Source organism: Watersipora subatra, chromosome 8 (genome assembly GCF_963576615.1).
Source record: "Watersipora subatra chromosome 8, tzWatSuba1.1, whole genome shotgun sequence".
Classification (NCBI taxonomy): domain Eukaryota; kingdom Metazoa; phylum Bryozoa; class Gymnolaemata; order Cheilostomatida; family Watersiporidae; genus Watersipora; species Watersipora subatra.
In genome coordinates this window covers 26,603,605-26,622,652 of record NC_088715.1, presented here as the reverse complement: position 1 = coordinate 26,622,652, position 19,048 = coordinate 26,603,605, and the positions used below count along the sequence as shown (strand labels likewise).

Below are 19,048 nucleotides of genomic sequence, written 5' to 3'. Positions count from 1 at the left end.
GTTAGCGCGTCCGGCTGTTAATGAAAGGTTGGTGTTTCAAGGTTACCCAGGGACGATCGTTTGTAATTTACATACGATAAGTCATAAAACTCTCGAAAATAAATTGTTATCATGTTGGTTTCACGGGTTAGATATTCTGACATGTTTTCTTTGTGGCACATTCCTGTAGCACGTCTGGTTGGTAACCAAACAGCTGGTAGTTAAAATTCTCTCATAGATGATTGTTTTTTATTTTAATACACACATTAGTAAAAGCCAGCAAATGATTTGTTCTCATGCTCGTTTCACAGACTAAGTAGTCTGATATGTTGTTTTTCTGGAGCAATCGGTTAGCGTGTTCGGCTGTTAACCGAAATGTTGGTGGTTCAGTCCCACCCAGGGACAAGCTTTTAATATTTTGACACAATCAGTATTAAAACGTGAAAAAAAATTTTTGTCATGCTCATTTCACAGGTTAGATATTCTGGCTTGTTGTCTTTGTGGCACATTCCTGTAGCACGTTTAGTTGGTAGCCAAACAGTTGATACTTCAATTTCTCTTCTAAAGGATTAGTTTTAAATTTAATACGCACAGTATTGAAAACCAGTAAAAAGGTAGTTGTCATGCACGTTTCACTTTTTAAAAAGCCTGATATGTTGTCTCTGTGGTGCATTATTTTTTTCTAGCTTGCTTCACAGGTTAGATATTCCCACATGTTTTCTTTGAGGCACATTTTGATAGCATGTTCGGTTGGTCACCAAATAGTTGGTGGGTAAACTTCTCTCATAGACGATTGTTTTAATTTTAATACACACAGTATTAAAAACCAGCAAATGATTAGGTGTCATGCTCGTTTCACAGATTAAAAGGCCTGTTATGTTGTCTCTGTGGCGCAATCGGTTAGCGCTTTCCGCTGCTAACCGAAAGGTTGGTGGTTCAAACCAACCCAGGGGCGAGCCCTTACAAATTTTGACAAAATCAAATTTGAAACGTGAAATAGAATTTTTGTCTTGCTCGTTTCACAAGTTAGATATTCTGACATGTTTTCTTTGTCGCGCATTCTGGTAGCATGTTCGTTTGGTAACCGTACAGTTGGTAGTTCAATTTCTGCCAAAGACGATTGTTTTTACTTTTTAAACACACAATATTTAAAATCAGCAAATATTTTGTTGTCACGCTCGTTTCACATATTAAATAGCCTGATATGTTGTCATTGCGGTGCAATCGGTTAGCGCGTTTGGCTGTTAATGAAAGGTTGGTGGTTCAATTCCACCCAGGGACGAGCCTTTATAATTTTGATACAATCGGCATTAAAACGCTTGAAAACAATATTTTGTAATGCTCGCTTGACAGGTTAGATATTCTGACATGTTATCTTTTTGGCACATTTTGGTAGCACGTTCCATTTGTAACCGAATAGTTTTTAGTTCAATTTTTGCCACAGACAATGGTTTTCAATTTTAATACACACAGTATTAAAAACCAGCAAATGATTAGGTGTCATGCTCGTTTCACAGATTAAAAAGCCTGTTATGTTGTCTCTGTAGTGCAATTGGTTAGCGCGTTCGGCTGTTAACCGAAAGTTTGGTGGTTCAAGCCCACCCAGGGATGAGCCCTTATAGTTTTTGACACAATCAGAGTCAAAACTTGAAATAAAATTTTTGTCTTGCTTGTTTCACAGGTTAGATTTTCTGACATGTTTTCTTTGTGGCACATTCTAGTAGCGTGTTCGTTTGGTAACCGAACAGTTTGTAGTTCAATTTCTGTCATAGACGATTGTTTTTAATTTTAATACGCATAGTATTAAAAACCAGCAAATGATTATGTGTCATGCTCGTTTCACAGCTTAAAAAGCCTGATATGTTGTCTCTGTGGTGCAATTGGTTATCGCGTTTGGCTGGTAACCGAAAGGATGGTTGTTCAAGACCACCCAAGGACGAGCCTCAATAAATTTAATACCATCTGTCTTAAAACTCTTGAAAACCAGCTGTTGTCATGCTCGCTTCACAAATTAGATAATTTGACACGTTTCCTTTGTGGCACGTTCCATTCGTAACCGAACAGTTGTTAGTTCAATTTCTACCATAGACGATTGTTTTTACTTTTTAAACACACACTATTAAAAATCAGCATATAACTTGTTGTCACGCTCGTTTCACAGATTGAATAGTTCGACATATGGTCTCTGTGGTGTAATAAGTTAACTCGTTTAGCTGTTAACCGAAAGGTTTGCGGTTCAAGCCGTCCGAGCGACAAGCCTTTATAGTTTTGATACAATCAGTATTAAAACTCTTGAAAACAATATTTTGTCACGCTCGCTTCACAGATGGGATATTCTGATATGTTATCTTTGTGGCCCATTCTGGTAGCACGTATAATTCGTAACCGAACAGTTGTTAGTTCAATTTCTGCCATAGACGATTGTTTTTATTTTTAATGCGCACAGTATTAACAACCAGCAAAAACTTGGTTGTCACGCTCGTTTCACAGATTGAATAGACCGACATGTGGTCTCTGTTGCGTAATCGGTTAACTCGTTTGGCTGTTAACCGAAAAGTTGGTGGTTCAAGCCCTGCAAAGGACGAGCTTTTATCATTTTGACACAATCAGCATTAAAATTCGAAAGTAAAATGTTGTGACATTTGTTTTATAGATTATCTTATTTGACACATGATCTTTGTTGCACATTCTGGTAGCACGTTTGGTTGGTCACAAAACAATTGTTGGTTCAATTTCTCTCATAGACGATTGTTTTTAATTTTAATACGCACAGTATTAAAAACCAGCAAATGATTATGCGTCATGCTGGTTTCACAAATTAAAAAAGCCTGTTATGTTGTCTCTGTGGTGAATCGGTTAGTGCGTTCGGCTGTTAACCAAAAGGTTGGTGGTTCAAGCCCACCCAGGGACGAGCCCTTATAAATTTTGACACAATCAAATTCGAAACTTGAAAGTGAATTTTTGTCCTGCTCGTTTCACAGGTTAGATATTTTGACATGTTTTTTTGTAGCACATTCTGGCAGCACGTTTGTTTGGTAACCAAACAGTTGGTAGTTCATATTCTGTCATAGACGACTGTTTTTAATTTTAATACGCATAGTAATAAAAACCAGCAAATGATTAGGTATCAGGCTCGTTTCAAAGGTTAAAAAGCCTGTTATGTTGTCTCTGTGGTGCAATCGGTTAGTGCGTTCGGCTGTTAACCGAAAGGTTGGTGGTTCAAGCCCACCCAGGGATGAGCCCTTATAAATTTTGACACAATCAAATTCGAAACTTGAAAATAAACTTTTTTCTTGCTCGTTTCACAGGTTAGATAATCTGACATGTTTTCTTTGTGGCACATTCTTGTAGCATGTTCCTTTGGTAAGCGAACAGTTGGTAGTTCATATTCTGTCATAGACGACTGTTTTTAATTTTAATACGCATAGTAATAAAAACCAGCAAATGATTAGGTATCAGGCTCGTTTCAAAGGTTAAAAAGCCTGTTATGTTGTCTCTGTGGTGCAATCGGTAAGCGAATTCGGCTGTTAACCAAAAGGTTAGTGGTTCAAGCCCACCCAGGGACGAGCCGTTATAATTTTTGACACAATCAAATTCGAAACTTGAAAATGAATTTCTTTCTTGCTCGTTTCACAGGTTAGATACTCTTGCATGTTTTCTTTGTGGCGCATTCTTGTAGCATGTTCCTTTGGTAACCGAACAGTTGGTAGTTCAAATTCTGTCATAGACGATTGTTTTTAATTTTATTATGCATAGTATTAAAAACCAGCTAATAAGTTGTTGTCATGCTCGTTTCAAAGATTAAAAACCCTGTTATGTTGTATCTGTGGTGCAATCGGTTAGCGCGTTCGGCTGTTAGCCGAAAGGTTGTTGGTTCAAGCCCACCCAGGGACAAACCCTTATAAATTTTGACACAATGAAATTTGAAACTTGAAAATGAATTTGTTTCTTGCTCGTTTCACAGGTTAGATATTTTGACTTGTTTTCTTTGTGGCACATTTTTGTAGCATGTTCCTTTGGAAACCGAACAGTTGGTAGTTCAATTTCTGTCATAGACGACTGTTTTTAATTTCAATACGCATAGTGTTAAAAACCAGCAAATGATTAGGTGTCATGCTTGTTGCACAGATTAAAAAGCCTGTTATGTTGTCTCTGTGGTGCAATCGGTTAGCGCATTCGGCTGTTAACCGAAAGGTTGGTGGTTCAATCCCAATCAGAGATGAGTTTTTATAATTTCGATACGATCAAATTCGAAACTTGAAAATGAATTTTTGTTCTTCTCGTTTCACAAGGTGCACATTTTGACATGTTTGCTTTGTGGCACATTCTGGTAGCATGTTCAACTGGTCACCAAACAGTTGTTGGTTCAACTTCTCGCATAGACGATTGCTTTTAATTTTAATACGCACAGTATTAATAACCAGCAAATGATTAGGTGTCATGCTGGTTTCACAAATTAAAAAGCGTGTTATGTTGTCTCTGTGGTGCAATCGGTTAGTGCGTTCGGCTGTTAACCAAAAGGTTTGTGGTTCAAGCCCACCCAGGGATGAGCCCTTATAAATTTTGACACAATCAAAATCGAAACTTGAAAGCGAATTTTTGTCCCGCTCGTTTCACAAGTTAGATATTTTGACATGTTTTCTTTTTGGCACATTCTGGCAGCACAGTCGTTTGGTAACCAAACAGTTAGTAGTTCAATTTCTGCCAAAGACTATTTTTTTTAATTTTAATATGCGCAGTATTAAAAACCAGCAAATGATTAGGTGTCATGCTCGTTTCACGGATTAAAAAGCCTCTTATGTTGTCTCTGTAGCGCAATCGGTTAGCGCGTTTGGCTGTTAACCGAAAGGTTGGTGGTTCAAGCCCATCCAGGGACGAGCCCTTATAAATTTTGACACAATCAAATTCGAAACTTGAAAATGAATTTCTTTCTTGCTCGTTTCACAGGTTAGATATTCTGACATGTTTTCTTTATGGCACATTCTTGTACCCTGTTCGTTTGGTAACCGAACAGTTGGTAGTTCAATTTCTGTCAAAGACGATAGTTTTTAATTTTAATAGACACAGTATTCAAAACCAGCAAATATGTAGTTGTCATGCTTGTTTCAAAGATTAAAAAGCCTGTTATGTTGTCTCTGTGGTGCAATCGGTTGTCGCACACGGCTGTTATCCGAAAGGTTGGTGGTTCAAGCCTACTCAGGGATGAGCCCTTGGAAAATTTGACACAATCAAATTCAAAACTTGAAAACGAATTTTTGTCATTCTCGTTTCACAGGTTAGATATTCTGACATGTTTTCTTTGTGGCACATTCTTGTACCCTGTTTGTTTGGTAACCGAACAGTTGGTAGTTCAATTTCTGTCAAAGACGATGGTTTTTAATTTTAATACTCGCAGTATTAAAAACCAGCAAATGATTAGGTGTCATGCTCGTTTCACAGATTAAAAAACCTGATATGTTGTCTCTGTGGTGCAATCGGTTATCGCACTCGGCTGTTAACCAAGTGGTTGGTGGGTAAAGCCCACCCAGGGACGAGCCCTTATAATTTTTGACAAAATCAAATTCGAAATTTGAAAAATGATATTTTGTCTTGCTCGTTTCACAGGTTTGATATTCTGACACATTATTTTTGTGGCACATTCTGGTAGCACGTTCCATTCGTAACCGAACAGTTGGTAGTTCAATTTCTGCCATAAACGATTGTTTTTATTTTTAATACACATAGTATTAAAAACCGGCAAATGATCAGGTGTCATGCTCGTTGCACAGATTAAAAAGCCTGTTATGTTGTTTCTGGGGTGCAATCGGTTAGCACGTTCACCTGTTAACCGAAAGGTTGGTGGTTCAACCCCACTCAGAGATGAGCTTTCATAATTTCAATACAATCCCATTCGAAATTTGAAAATGAGATTTTGTTTTGCTGGTTTCACAGGTTTGATATTCTGACACATTATCTTTGTGACACATTCTGGTAGCACGTTCCATTCGTAACCGAACAGTTGTTAGTTCAATTTCTGTCATAGACGATGGGTTTTAATTTTAATAGACACAGTATTCAAAACCAGCAAATAAGTAGTTGTCATGCTCGTTTCACAGATTAAAAAGCCTGTTATGTTGTCTCTGTGGTGCAATCGGTTAGCACGATCGGCTGTTAACCGAAAGGTTGGTGGTTCAAGCCCACCCAGGGACCAACCCTTATAAATTTTGACACAATCAAATTCGAAACTTGAAAATGAATTTTTGTTTTTCTCGCTTCTCAAGTTAGATATTTTGACATGTTTGCTTTGTGGCACATTCTGGTAGCATGTTCGGATGGTCACCAAACAGTTGTTGGTTCAATTTCTCGCATAGACGATTGCTTTTAATTTTAATACGCACAGTATTAATAACCAGCAAATGATTAGGTGTGATGCTGGTTTCACAAATTAAAAAGCGTGTGATGTTGTCTCTGTGGTGCAATCGGTTAGTGCGTTCGGCTGTTATCCGAAAGGTTCGTGGTTCAAGCCTACTCAGGGCCGAGCCCTTGTAAATTCTGACACAATCAAATTCGAAACTTAAAATGAATTTTTGTCTTGCTCGTTTAACAAGTTGGATATTCTGACATGTTTTCTTTGTGGCACCTTCTTGTAGCATGTTCCTTTGGTAACCGAACAGTTGGTAGTTCAATTTCTGTCATAGTTGATTGTTTTTAATTTTAATACGCATAGTATTAAAAACCAGCAAATGATTAGGTGTCATGCAGGTTTCACAGATTAAAAAGCCTGTTATGTTATTTCCGTGGTGCAATCGGTTAGCGCGTTCGGCTGTTAACCGAAAGGTTGGTGGTTCAAGCCCACCCAAGGATGAGCCCTTATAAATTTTGACACAATCAAATTCGAAACTTGAAAATGAATTTCTTTTTTGCTGGTTTCACAGGTTAGATATTCTGACATGTTTTTTTTGTGGCACATTCTTGTAGCATGTTCGTTTCATAACCGAAAAGTTGGTAGTTCAATTTCTGTCATTAGCGATTGTTTTTAATTTTAGTAAGCGCAGTATTAAAAACCAGCAAATGATTAGGTGTCATCTTCGTTTCACAGATTAAAAAGCCTGATATGTTGTCTCTGTGGTGCAATCGGTTATCGCACTCGGCTGTTAACCAAGTGGTTGGTGGGTCAAGCCCACCCAGGGACGAGCCCTTATAATTGTTGACACAATCAAATTCGAAACTTGAAAACGAATTTCTTTTTTGCTGGTTTCACAGGTTAGATATTCTGACATGTTTTCTTTGTGGCACATTCTTGTAGCATGTTCCTTTGGTAACCGAACAGTTGGTAGTTCAACTTCTGTCATAGAAGATTGTTTTTAATTATAGTAAGCACAGTATTAAAAACCAGCAAATAAGTAGTTGTCATCTTCGTTTCACAGATTAAAAAGCCTGTTATGTTGTCTCTGTGGTGCAATCGGTTGTCGCACACGGCTGTTATCCGTAAGGTTGGTGGTTCAAGCCTACTCAGGGACGAGCCCTTGTAAATTTTGACACAATCAAATTCGAAACTTGAAAATGAATTTCTTTCTTGCTCGTTTCACAGGTTAGATAATCTGACATGTTTTCTTTGTGGCACATTATTGTAGCATGTTCCTTTGGTAACCGAAAAGTTGTTAGTTCAATTTCTGTCATAAACGATTGTTTTTATTTTTAATACGCGCAGTATTCATAACCAGCAAATGATTAGTTGTCATGCTCGTTTCACATATTAAAAGGCCTGTTATGTTGTCTCGGTGGTGCAATCGGTTAGTGCCTTTGGCTGTTATCCGAAAGGTTGGTGGTTCAAGCCTATTCAGGGACGAGCCCTTGGAAATATTGACACAATCAAATTCAAAACTTGAAAATGAATTTTTGTCATTCTCGTTTCACAGGTTAGATATTCTGACATGTTTTCTTTGTGGCACATTCTTGTACCCTGTTTGTTTGGTAACCGAACAGTTGGTAGTTCAATTTCTGTCATAGAAGATTGTTTTTAATTTTAGTAAGCACGGTATTAAAAACCAACAAGTAAGTAGTTGTCATCTTCGTTTCACAGATTAAAAAGCCTGATATGTTGTCTCTGCGGTGCAATCGGTTATCGCGCTCGGCTGTTAACCAAGTGGTTGGTGGGTCAAGCCCACCCAGGGACGAGCCCTTATAATTTTTGACAAAATCAAATTCCAAATTTGAAAATGATATTTTGTCTTGCTCGTTTCACAGGTTTGATATTCTGACACATTAATTTTGTGGCACATTCTGGTAGCACGTTCCATTCGTAACCGAACAGTTGGTAGTTCAATTTCTGCCATAGACGATTGTTTTTAATTTTAATACGCATAGTATTAAAAACCACCAAATAAGTAGTTGTCATCTTCGTTTCACAGATTAAAAAGTCTGATATGTTGTCTCTGTGGTGCAATCGGTTATCGCACTCGGCTGTTAACCAAATGGTTGATGGTTCAAGCCCACCCAGGGACGAGCCGTTATAATTTTTGACAATATCAATTTCGAAATTTGAAAATGATATTTTGTCTTGCTCGTTTTACAAGTTTGATATTCTGACACATTATCTTTGTGGCACATTCTGATGGCACGTTCCATTCGAACCCGAACAGCTGTTAGTTCAATTTTTGCCATAGACGATTGTTTTTATTTTTACTACGCTCAGTATTAAAAACCAGCAAATGATTAGGTGTCATGCGCGTTTCACAGATTAAAAAGCCTGTTATGTTGTCTCTGTGGTGCAATCGGTTAGCGCGTTCGGCTGTTAGCCGAAAGGTTGTTGGTTCAAGCCCACCCAGGGACAAACCCTTATAAATTTTGACACAATGAAATTTGAAACTTGAAAATGAATTTGTTTCTTGCTCGTTTCACAGGTTAGATATTTTGACTTGTTTTCTTTGTGGCACATTTTTGTAGCATGTTCCTTTGGAAACCGAACAGTTGGTAGTTCAATTTCTGTCATAGACGACTGTTTTTAATTTCAATACGCATAGTGTTAAAAACCAGCAAATGATTAGGTGTCATGCTTGTTGCACAGATTAAAAAGCCTGTTATGTTGTCTCTGTGGTGCAATCGGTTAGCGCATTCGGCTGTTAACCGAAAGGTTGGTGGTTCAATCCCAATCAGAGATGAGTTTTTATAATTTCGATACGATCAAATTCGAAACTTGAAAATGAATTTTTGTTCTTCTCGTTTCACAAGGTGCACATTTTGACATGTTTGCTTTGTGGCACATTCTGGTAGCATGTTCAAATGGTCACCAAACAGTTGTTGGTTCAACTTCTCGCATAGACGATTGCTTTTAATTTTAATACGCACAGTATTAATAACCAGCAAATGATTAGGTGTCATGCTGGTTTCACAAATTAAAAAGCGTGTTATGTTGTCTCTGTGGTGCAATCGGTTAGTGCGTTCGGCTGTTAACCAAAAGGTTTGTGGTTCAAGCCCACCCAGGGATGAGCCCTTATAAATTTTGACACAATCAAAATCGAAACTTGAAAGTGAATTTTTGTCCCGCTCGTTTCACAAGTTAGATATTTTGACATGTTTTCTTTTTGGCACATTCTGGCAGCACAGTCGTTTGGTAACCAAACAGTTAGTAGTTCAATTTCTGCCAAAGACTATTGTTTTTAATTTTAATATGCGCAGTATTAAAAACCAGCAAATGATTAGGTGTCATGCTCGTTTCACGGATTAAAAAGCCTCTTATGTTGTCTCTGTAGCGCAATCGGTTAGCGCGTTTGGCTGTTAACCGAAAGGTTGGTGGTTCAAGCCCATCCAGGGACGAGCCCTTATAAATTTTGACACAATCAAATTCGAAACTTGAAAATGAATTTCTTTCTTGCTCGTTTCACAGGTTAGATATTCTGACATGTTTTCTTTATGGCACATTCTTGTACCCTGTTCGTTTGGTAACCGAACAGTTGGTAGTTCAATTTCTGTCAAAGACGATAGTTTTTAATTTTAATAGACACAGTATTCAAAACCAGCAAATATGTAGTTGCCATGCTTGTTTCAAAGATTAAAAAGCCTGTTATGTTGTCTCTGTGGTGCAATCGGTTGTCGCACACGGCTGTTATCCGAAAGGTTGGTGGTTCAAGCCTACTCAGGGATGAGCCCTTGGAAAATTTGACACAATCAAATTCAAAACTTGAAAACGAATTTTTGTCATTCTCGTTTCACAGGTTAGATATTCTGACATGTTTTCTTTGTGGCACATTCTTGTACCCTGTTTGTTTGGTAACCGAACAGTTGGTAGTTCAATTTCTGTCAAAGACGATGGTTTTTAATTTTAATACTCGCAGTATTAAAAACCAGCAAATGATTAGGTGTCATGCTCGTTTCACAGATTAAAAAACCTGATATGTTGTCTCTGCGGTGCAATCGGTTATCGCGCTCGGCTGTTAACCAAGTGGTTGGTGGGTCAAGCCCACCCAGGGACGAGCCCTTATAATTTTTGACAAAATCAAATTCCAAATTTGAAAATGATATTTTGTCTTGCTCGTTTCACAGGTTTGATATTCTGACACATTAATTTTGTGGCACATTCTGGTAGCACGTTCCATTCGTAACCGAACAGTTGGTAGTTCAATTTCTGCCATAGACGATTGTTTTTAATTTTAATACGCATAGTATTAAAAACCACCAAATAAGTAGTTGTCATCTTCGTTTCACAGATTAAAAAGTCTGATATGTTGTCTCTGTGGTGCAATCGGTTATCGCACTCGGCTGTTAATCAAGCGGTTGGTGGTTCAAGCCTACCCTGGGATGAGCCATTATAATTTTTGACACAATCAAATTCAAAACTTGAAAATGAATTGTTGTCTTGCTCGTTTCACAGGTTAGATATTTTGACATGTTTTCTTTATGGCATATTTCGGTAGCACGTTCGGTTGGTCACCAAACAGTTGTTAGTTCAATTTCTGCCATAGACGATTGTTTATATTTTTACTATGTTCAGTATTAAAAACCAGCAAATGATTAGGTGTCATGCGTGTTTCACAGATTAAAAAGCCTGTTATGTTGTGTCTGTGGTGCAATCGGTTAGTGCGTTTGGCTGTTATCCGAAAGGTTCGTGGTTCAAGCCTACTCAGGGCCGAGCCTTTGTAAACTTTGACACAAACAAATTCGAAACTTGAAAGTGAATTTTTGTCCCGCTCGTTTCACAAGTTAGATATTTTGACATGTTTTCTTTATGGCATATTTCGGTGGCACGTTCCATTCGTAACCGAACAGTTGGTAGTTCAATTTCTGTCATAGACGATTGGTTTTAATTTTGATACACACAACAATCATAACCAGCAACTGATTTGGTGTCATGCTCGTTTCACAGATTAAAAAGCCTGTTACGTTGTTTCTGTGGTGCAATCGGTTAGCGCGTTCGGCTGTTAACCGAAAAATTTGTGGTTCAAGCCCACCCAGAGATGAGCCCTTATAAATTTTGACACAAACAAATTCGAAACTTGAAAGTGAATTTTTGTCCCGCTCGTTTCACAAGTTAGATATTTTGACATGTTTTCTTTTTGGCACATTCTGGCAGCACGTTCGTTTGGTAACCAAACAGTTAGTAGTTCAATTTCTGCCAAAGACGATTGTTTTTAATTTTAATATGCGCAGTTTTAATAACCAGCAAATGATTAGTTGTCATGCTCGTTTCACGGATTAAAAAGCCTCTTATGTTGTCTCTGAGGTGCAATCGGTTAGTGCGATTGGCTGTTAACCGAAAGATTGGTGGTTCAAGCCCACCCAGAAACGAGCCGTTATAAATTTTGACACAATCAAATTCGAAACTTGAAAATGAATTTCTTTCTTGCGCGTTTCACAGGTTAGATAATCTGACATGTTTTCTTTGTGGCACATTCTTGTAGCATTTTCATTTGGTGACCGAACAGTTGGTAGTTCAACTTCTGTCAAAGACGATTGTTTTTAATTTTAATATACACAGTATTAAAAACCAGCAAATGATGGGGTGTCCTGCTCGTTTCACAGATTAAAAAGCCTGTTATGTTGTCTCTGTGGCGCAATCGGTTAGTGCGTTCGGCTGTTAACCGAAAGGTTGGTGGTTCAAGCCTACTCAGGGACGAGCCCTTGTAATTTTTGACACAATCAAATTCGAAACTTGAAAATGAATTTCTTTCTTGCTCGTTTCACAGGTTAGATAATCTCACATGTTTTCTTTGTGGTACATTCTTGTAGCATGTTCCTTTGGTAACCGAACAGTTGGTAGTTCAATTTCTGTCATAGACGATTGTTTTTAATTTTAGTAAGTACAGTATTAAAAACCAGCAAATAAGTAGTTGTCATCTTCGTTTCACAGAATAAAAAGCCTGTTATGCTGTCTCTGTGGTGCAATCGGTTGTCGCGCACGGCTGTTATCCGAAAGGTTGGTGGTTCAAGCCTACTCAGGGACGAGCCCTTGGAAATTTTGACACAATCAAATTCAAAACTTGAAATTGAATTGTTGTCTTTCTCGTTTCACAGGTTAGATATTCTGACATGTTTTCTTTCTGGCACATTCTTGTACCTTGTTCGTTTGGTAACCGAACAGTTGGTAGTTCAATTTCTGTCATAGACGATTGTTTTTAATTTTAGTAAGCACAGTACTAAAAATCAGCAAGTAAGTAAATGTCATCTTCGTTTCACAGATTAAAAAGCCTGTTATGTTGTCTCTGTGGTGCAATCGGTTATCGCACTCGGCTGTTAACCAAATGGTTGATGTTTCAAGCCCACCCAGGGACGAGCCCTTATAATTTTTGACAAAATCAAATTCGAAATTTGAAAATGATATTTTGTCTTGCTCGTTTTACAACTTTGATATTCTGACACATTATCTTTGTGGCACATTCTGGTAGCACGTTCCATTCGTAACCGAACAGTTGGTAGTTCAATTTCTGCCATAGACGATTGTTTTTATTTTTACTACGCTCAGTATTAAAAACCTGCAAATGATTAGGTGTCATGCTCGTTTCACAGATTAAAAAGCCTGTTATGTTGTCTCTGTGGTGCAATCGGATAGTGCGTTCGGCTGTTATCCGAAAGGTTGGTGGTTCAAGCCCACTCAGGGTCGAGCCCTTGTAAATTTTGACACAATCAAATTCGAAACTTGAAAATGAATTTTTGTTTTGCTCGTTTCACAAGTTGGATACTTTGACATGTTTTCTTTGTGGCACCTTCTTGTAGCATGTTCCTTTGGTAACCGAACAGTTGGTAGTTCAATTTCTGTCATAGACGATTGTTTTTAAATTTAATACGCATAGTATTAAAAACCAGCAAATGATTAGGTGTCATGCTGGTTTCACAGATTAAAAAGCCTGTTATGTTGTCTCCGTGGTGCAATCAGTTAGTGCGTTCGGCTGTTATCCGAAAGGTTGGTGGTTCAAGCCAACCCAGGATTGAGCCCTTATAAATTTTGACACAATCAAATTCGAAACTTGAAAATGAATTTCTTTCTTGCTCGTTTCACAGGTGTGATATTCTGACATATTTTCTTTGTGGCACATTCTTGTAGCACGTTCATTTGGTAACCAAACAGTTGGTAGTTCAATTTCCTCCATAGACGATTGTTTTTAATTTTAGTAAGCACAGTATTAAAAACCAGCAAATAATTAGGTGTCATGCTCGTTTCACAGATTAAAAAGCCTGATATGTTGTCTCTGTGGTGCAATCGGTTATCACATTGGCTGTTAACCAAATGGTTGGTGGTTCAAGCCCACCCTGGCACGAGCCCTGATACTTTTTGACACAATCAAATTCGAAATTTGAAAATGATATTTTGTCTTGCTCGTTTTACAGGTTTGATATTCTGACACATTATCTTTGTGGCACATTCTGGTAGCACGTTCCATTTGTAACCGAACAGTTGTTAGTTCAATTTCTGCCATAGACGATTGTTTTTAATTTTATTATGCGCAGTATTAAAAACCAGCAAATGATTAGGTGTCATGCTCATTTCACAGATTAAAAAGCCTGTTATGTTGTCTCCGTGGTGCAATCGGTTAGTGCGTTTGGCTGTTATCCAAAAGGTTGGTGGTTCAAGCCCACCAAGAGACGAGCCCTTATAAACTTTGACACAATCAATTTTGAAACTTGAAAATGAATTTTGTTCTTGCTCGTTTCACAGGTTAGATATTTTGATATGTTTTCTTGTGGCACATTCTGGTAGCACGTTCGGCTGGTCACCAAACAGTTGTTGGTTCAATTTCTCTCATAGGCAATTTTTTTTAATTTTAATGCACATAGTATTAAAAACCAGCAAATGATTAAGTGTCATGCTCGTTGCACCGATTAAAAAACCTGTTATGTTGTCTCTGTGGTGCAATCGGTTAGAGGGTTCAGCTGTTAACCGAAAGGTTGCTGGTTTAATCCCACTCATAGATGAGAATTTATAATTTCAATACAATCCAATTCGAAATTTGAAAATGAGATTTTGTCTTGCTGGTTTCACAGGTTTGATATTCTGACACATTATCTTTGTGGCACATTCCGGTAGCACGTTCCATTCGTAACCGAACAGTTGTTAGTTCAATTTCTGCCAAAGATGATTGTTTTTAATTTTAGCAAGCACAGTATTAAAAACTAGCAAGTAAGTAAAGGTCATCATCGTTTCACAGGTTAAAAAGCTTGATATGTTGTCTCTGTGGCGCAATCGGTTAGTGCACTTGGCTGTTAACCGAAAGGTTGTTGGTTCAACCCCACACAGGGATGAGCCTTTATAATTTTGACACAATCAAATTCGAAACTTAAAAATGAATTTTTGTTTTGCTCGTTTCACAGGTTAGATATTTTGACATGTTTTCGTTGTGGCACATTCTGGTAGCGCGTTCCATTCGTAACCAAACAGTTGTTAGTTCAATTTCTGCCATAGACGATTGTTTTTAATTTTAATACACAAACTTTTAAAAACCAGCAAATGATTAGGTGTCATGCTCGTTTCACAGATTAAAAAACCTGTTATGTTGTCTCTGTGGTGCAATCGGTTAGCGCGTTTGGCTGTTAACCGAAATGTTGGTGGTTCAAGCCCACCCAGGGACGAGCATTTATAAATTTTGACACAATCAAATTCGAAACTTGAAAATGAATTTTTGTCTTGCTCGTTTCGCAGGTTAGATATTCTGATATGTTTTCTTTGTGGCACAATCTTGTAGCATGTTCCTTTGGTAGCCGAACAGTTTGTAGTTCAATTTCTGTCAAAGACGATGGTTTTTAATTTTAATACGCGCAGTATTAAAAACCAGCAAATGATTAGGTGTCATGCTCGTTTCACAGATTAAAAAGCCTGTTATGTTGTCTCTGTGGCACAATCGGTTAGTGCGTTTGGCTGTTAACCGAAGGGTTGGTGGTTCAAGCCCACCCAGGGACGAGCACTTATAAATTTTGACACAATCAAGTTCGAAACTTGAAAATGAATTTTTGTCCTGCTCGTTTCACAAGTTAGATATTTTGACATGTTTTTTTTGCGGCACATTCTGGCAGCGCGTTCGGTTGGTCACTAAACAGTTGTTGGTTCAATTTCTCGCATAGACGATTGTTTTAAATTTTAATACACACAATTTTAAAAACCAGCAAATGATTAGGTGTCACGCTCGTTTCACAGATTAAAAAACCTGTTATGTTGTCTCTGTGGCGCAATCGGTTAGCGCCTTCGGCTGTTAACCGAAAGGTTGGTGGTTCAAGCCCACCCAAAGATGAGCACTTATAAACTTTGACACAATCAATTTCGAAACTTGAAAATGAATTTTTTGTCTTGTTCATTTCAGAAGTTAGATATTTTTAAATGTTATCTTCGTGGCACATTCTTGTAGCATGTTCCTTTGGTAACCGAACAGTTGTTAGTTCAATTTATGCCATAGACGATTGTTTTTAATTTTAAATCGCACAGTATTAAAAACCAGCAAATGATTAGGTGTCACGCTCGTTTCACTGATTAAAAAGCCTGTTATGTTGTCTCTGTGGTGCAATCGGTTAGCGCATTTGGCTGTTAACCGAAAGGTTGGTGGTTCAAGCCCACCCAGGGACGAACACTTATAAATTTTGACACAATCAAAATCGAAACTTGAAAATGAACTTTTGTCTTGCTCGTTTCACAAGTTAGATATTTTGACAAGTGTTCTTTGTGGCACATTCTGGCAGCGCGTTCGTTTGGTAACCAAACAGTTGGTAGTTCAATTTCTGTCAAAGACGATGGTTTTTAATTTTAATACGCGCAGTATTAAAAACCAGCAAATAAGTAGTTGTCATCTTCGTTTCACTGATTAAAAAGCCTGTTATGTTGTCTCTGTGGTGCAATCGGTTAGCGCATTTGGCTGTTAACCGAAAGGTTGGTGGTTCAAGCCCACCCAGGGACGAACACTTATAAATTTTGACACAATCAAATTCGAAACTTGAAAATGAACTTTTGTCTTGCTCGTTTCACAAGTTAGATATTCTGACATGTTTTTTTTGTGGCACATTCTGGCAGCGCGTTCGTTTGGTAACCATACACTTGGTAGTTCAATTTTTGCCATAGATGATTGTTTTTAATTTTGGTAAGCGCAGTATTAAAAACCAGCAAATAAGTAGTTGTCATCTTCGTTTCACAGATTAAAAAGCCTTTTATGTTGTCTCTGTGGTGCAATCGGTTAGCGCGTTCGGCTGTTAACCGAAAGGTTGGTGGTTCAAGCCCACCCAAAGATGAGCACTTATAAACTTTGACACAATCAATTTCGAAACTTGAAAATGAATTTTTTGTCTTGTTCATTTCACAAGTTAGATATTTTTAAATGTTATCTTCGTGGCACATTCTTGTAGCATGTTCCTTTGGTAACCGAACAGTTGTTAGTTCAATATATGCCATAGACGATTGTTTTTAATTTTAAATCGCACAGTATTAAAAACCAGCAAATGATTAGGTGTCACGCTCGATTCACTGATTAAAAAGCCTGTTATGTTGTCTCTGTGGCGCATTCGGTTAGCGCAATTGGCTGTTAACCGAAAGGTTGGTGGTTCAAGCCCACCCAGGGACGAACACTTATAAATTTTGACACAATCAAATTCGAAACTTGAAAATGAACTTTTGTCTTGCTCGTTTCACAAGTTAGATATTTTGACAAGTGTTCTTTGTGGCACATTCTGGTAGCGCGTTCGTTTGGTAACCAAACAGTTGGTAGTTCAGTTTCTGTCATAGACGATTATTTTAAATTTTAATATGCGCAGTATCAAAAGCCAACAAATGATTAGGTGTCATGCTCGTTTCACAGATTAAAAAGCCTGTTATGTTGTCTCTGCGGTGCAATCGGTTATCGCATTTGGCTGTTAACCGAAAGGTTGGTGGTTCAAGCCCACCCTGGGACGAGCCCTTATAAATTTTGACACAATCAATTTCGAAATTTGAAAATGAGATTTTGTCTTGCTCGTTTTATAGGTTTGATATTCTGACACATTATCTTTGTGGCACATTCTGGTAGCACGTTCCATTCGTAACCAAACAGTTGTTAGTTCAATTTCTGCCATAGACGATTGTTTTTAATTTTAATATGCGCAGTATCAAAAGCCAACAAATGATTAGGTGTCACGTTCGTTTCACAGATTAAAAAGCCTGTTATGTTGTCTTTGTGGTGCGATCGGTTAGCGCGTTCGGCTGTTATCCGAAAGGTTGGTGGTTCAAGCCTACTCAGGGACGAGCCCTTATAAATTTTGAGACAATCAATTTCGAAACTTGAAAATGAACTTTTGTCTTGCTCGTTTCAAAAGTTAGATATTTAGACATGTTTTCTTTGTGGCACATTCTGGCAGCACAATCGTTTAGTAACCAAAGAGTTGATAGTTCAATTTCTGCCATAGATGATTGTTTTTAATTTCATTACACACAGTATTTAAAACCAGCAAATGATTAGGTGTCATGCTCGTTTCACAGATTAAAAAACCTGTTATGTTGTCTCTGTGGTGCAATCGGTTAGCGCGTTCGGCTGTTAACCGAAAGGTTGGTGGTTCAAGCCCACCCAGGGACGAGCTTTTATAAATTTTGACACAATCAAATTCGAATATTAAAATTGAATTTTTGTCTTGCTCGTTTCACAGGTTTGATATTTTGACATGTTTTCTTTGTGGCACATTCTGGTAGCGCGTTCGGTTGGTCACCAAACAGTTGTTTGTTCAATTTCTCGCATAGACGATTGTTATTAATTTTAATACACACAATTTTAAAAACCAGCAAATGATTAGGTGTCATGCTCGTTTCACAGATTAAAAAATCTGTTATGTTGTCTCTCTGGTGCAATCGGTTAGCGCGTTCGGCTGTTAACCGAAAGGTTGGTGGTTCAAGCCCACCCAAAGATGAGCACTTATAAACTTTGACACAATCAATTTCGAAACTTGAAAATGAATTTTTTGTCTTGTTCATTTCACAAGTTAGATATTTTTACATGTTATCTTCGTGGCACATTCTTGTAGCATGTTCCTTTGGTAACCGAACAGTTGGTAGTTCAATTTCTGCCATAGATGATTGTTTTTAATTTTAGTAAGCGCAGTATTAAAAACCAGCAAATATTTAGGTGTCATGCTCGTTTCACAGATTAAAAAACCTGTCATGTTGTCTCTGTGGCGCAATCGGTTAGTGCGTTCGGCTATTAACCGAAAGTTGGTGGTTCAAGCCCACCCAGGGACGAGCATTTATGAATTTTGACACAATCAAATTCGAAACTTGAAAATGAATTTTTGTCTTGCTCGTTTCACAGGTTAGATATTCTGACATGTTTTCTTTGTGGCACATTCTGGTAGCACGTTCGGTTGGTCACCAAACAGTTGTTGGTTCAATTTCTCGCATAGACGGTTGTTTTTAATTTTAATACACACAACTTTAAAAACCAGCAAATGATTAGGTGTCATGCTCGTTTCACAGATTAAAAAGCCTGCAATGTTGTCTCGGTGGTGCAATCGGTTAGCGCCTTTGGCTGTTATCCGAAAGGTTGGTGGTTCAAGCCTACTCAGGGATGAGCCCTTGTAAATTTTGACACAATCAAATTCAAAACTTGAAAGTGAATTTTTTTCTTGCTCGTTTCACAAGTTAGATATTTTGACACGTTTT

General features: G+C 37.9%; 2 non-coding genes across 2 annotated transcripts; both read left to right on the top strand.

The window, feature by feature from the left end:
- The first annotated feature begins 860 nt into the window (after nucleotides 1–860).
- Nucleotides 861–934, top strand: Trnas-gcu (transfer RNA serine (anticodon GCU)). The gene has a single exon. It is a non-coding gene; the product is annotated as a tRNA-Ser (tRNA).
- A 17,621-nt stretch (nucleotides 935–18,555) lies between these two features.
- Trnan-auu (transfer RNA asparagine (anticodon AUU)) lies at nucleotides 18,556–18,628 on the top strand. Its single transcript has one exon. It is a non-coding gene; the product is annotated as a tRNA-Asn (tRNA).
- Nucleotides 18,629–19,048: the final 420 nt, after the last annotated feature.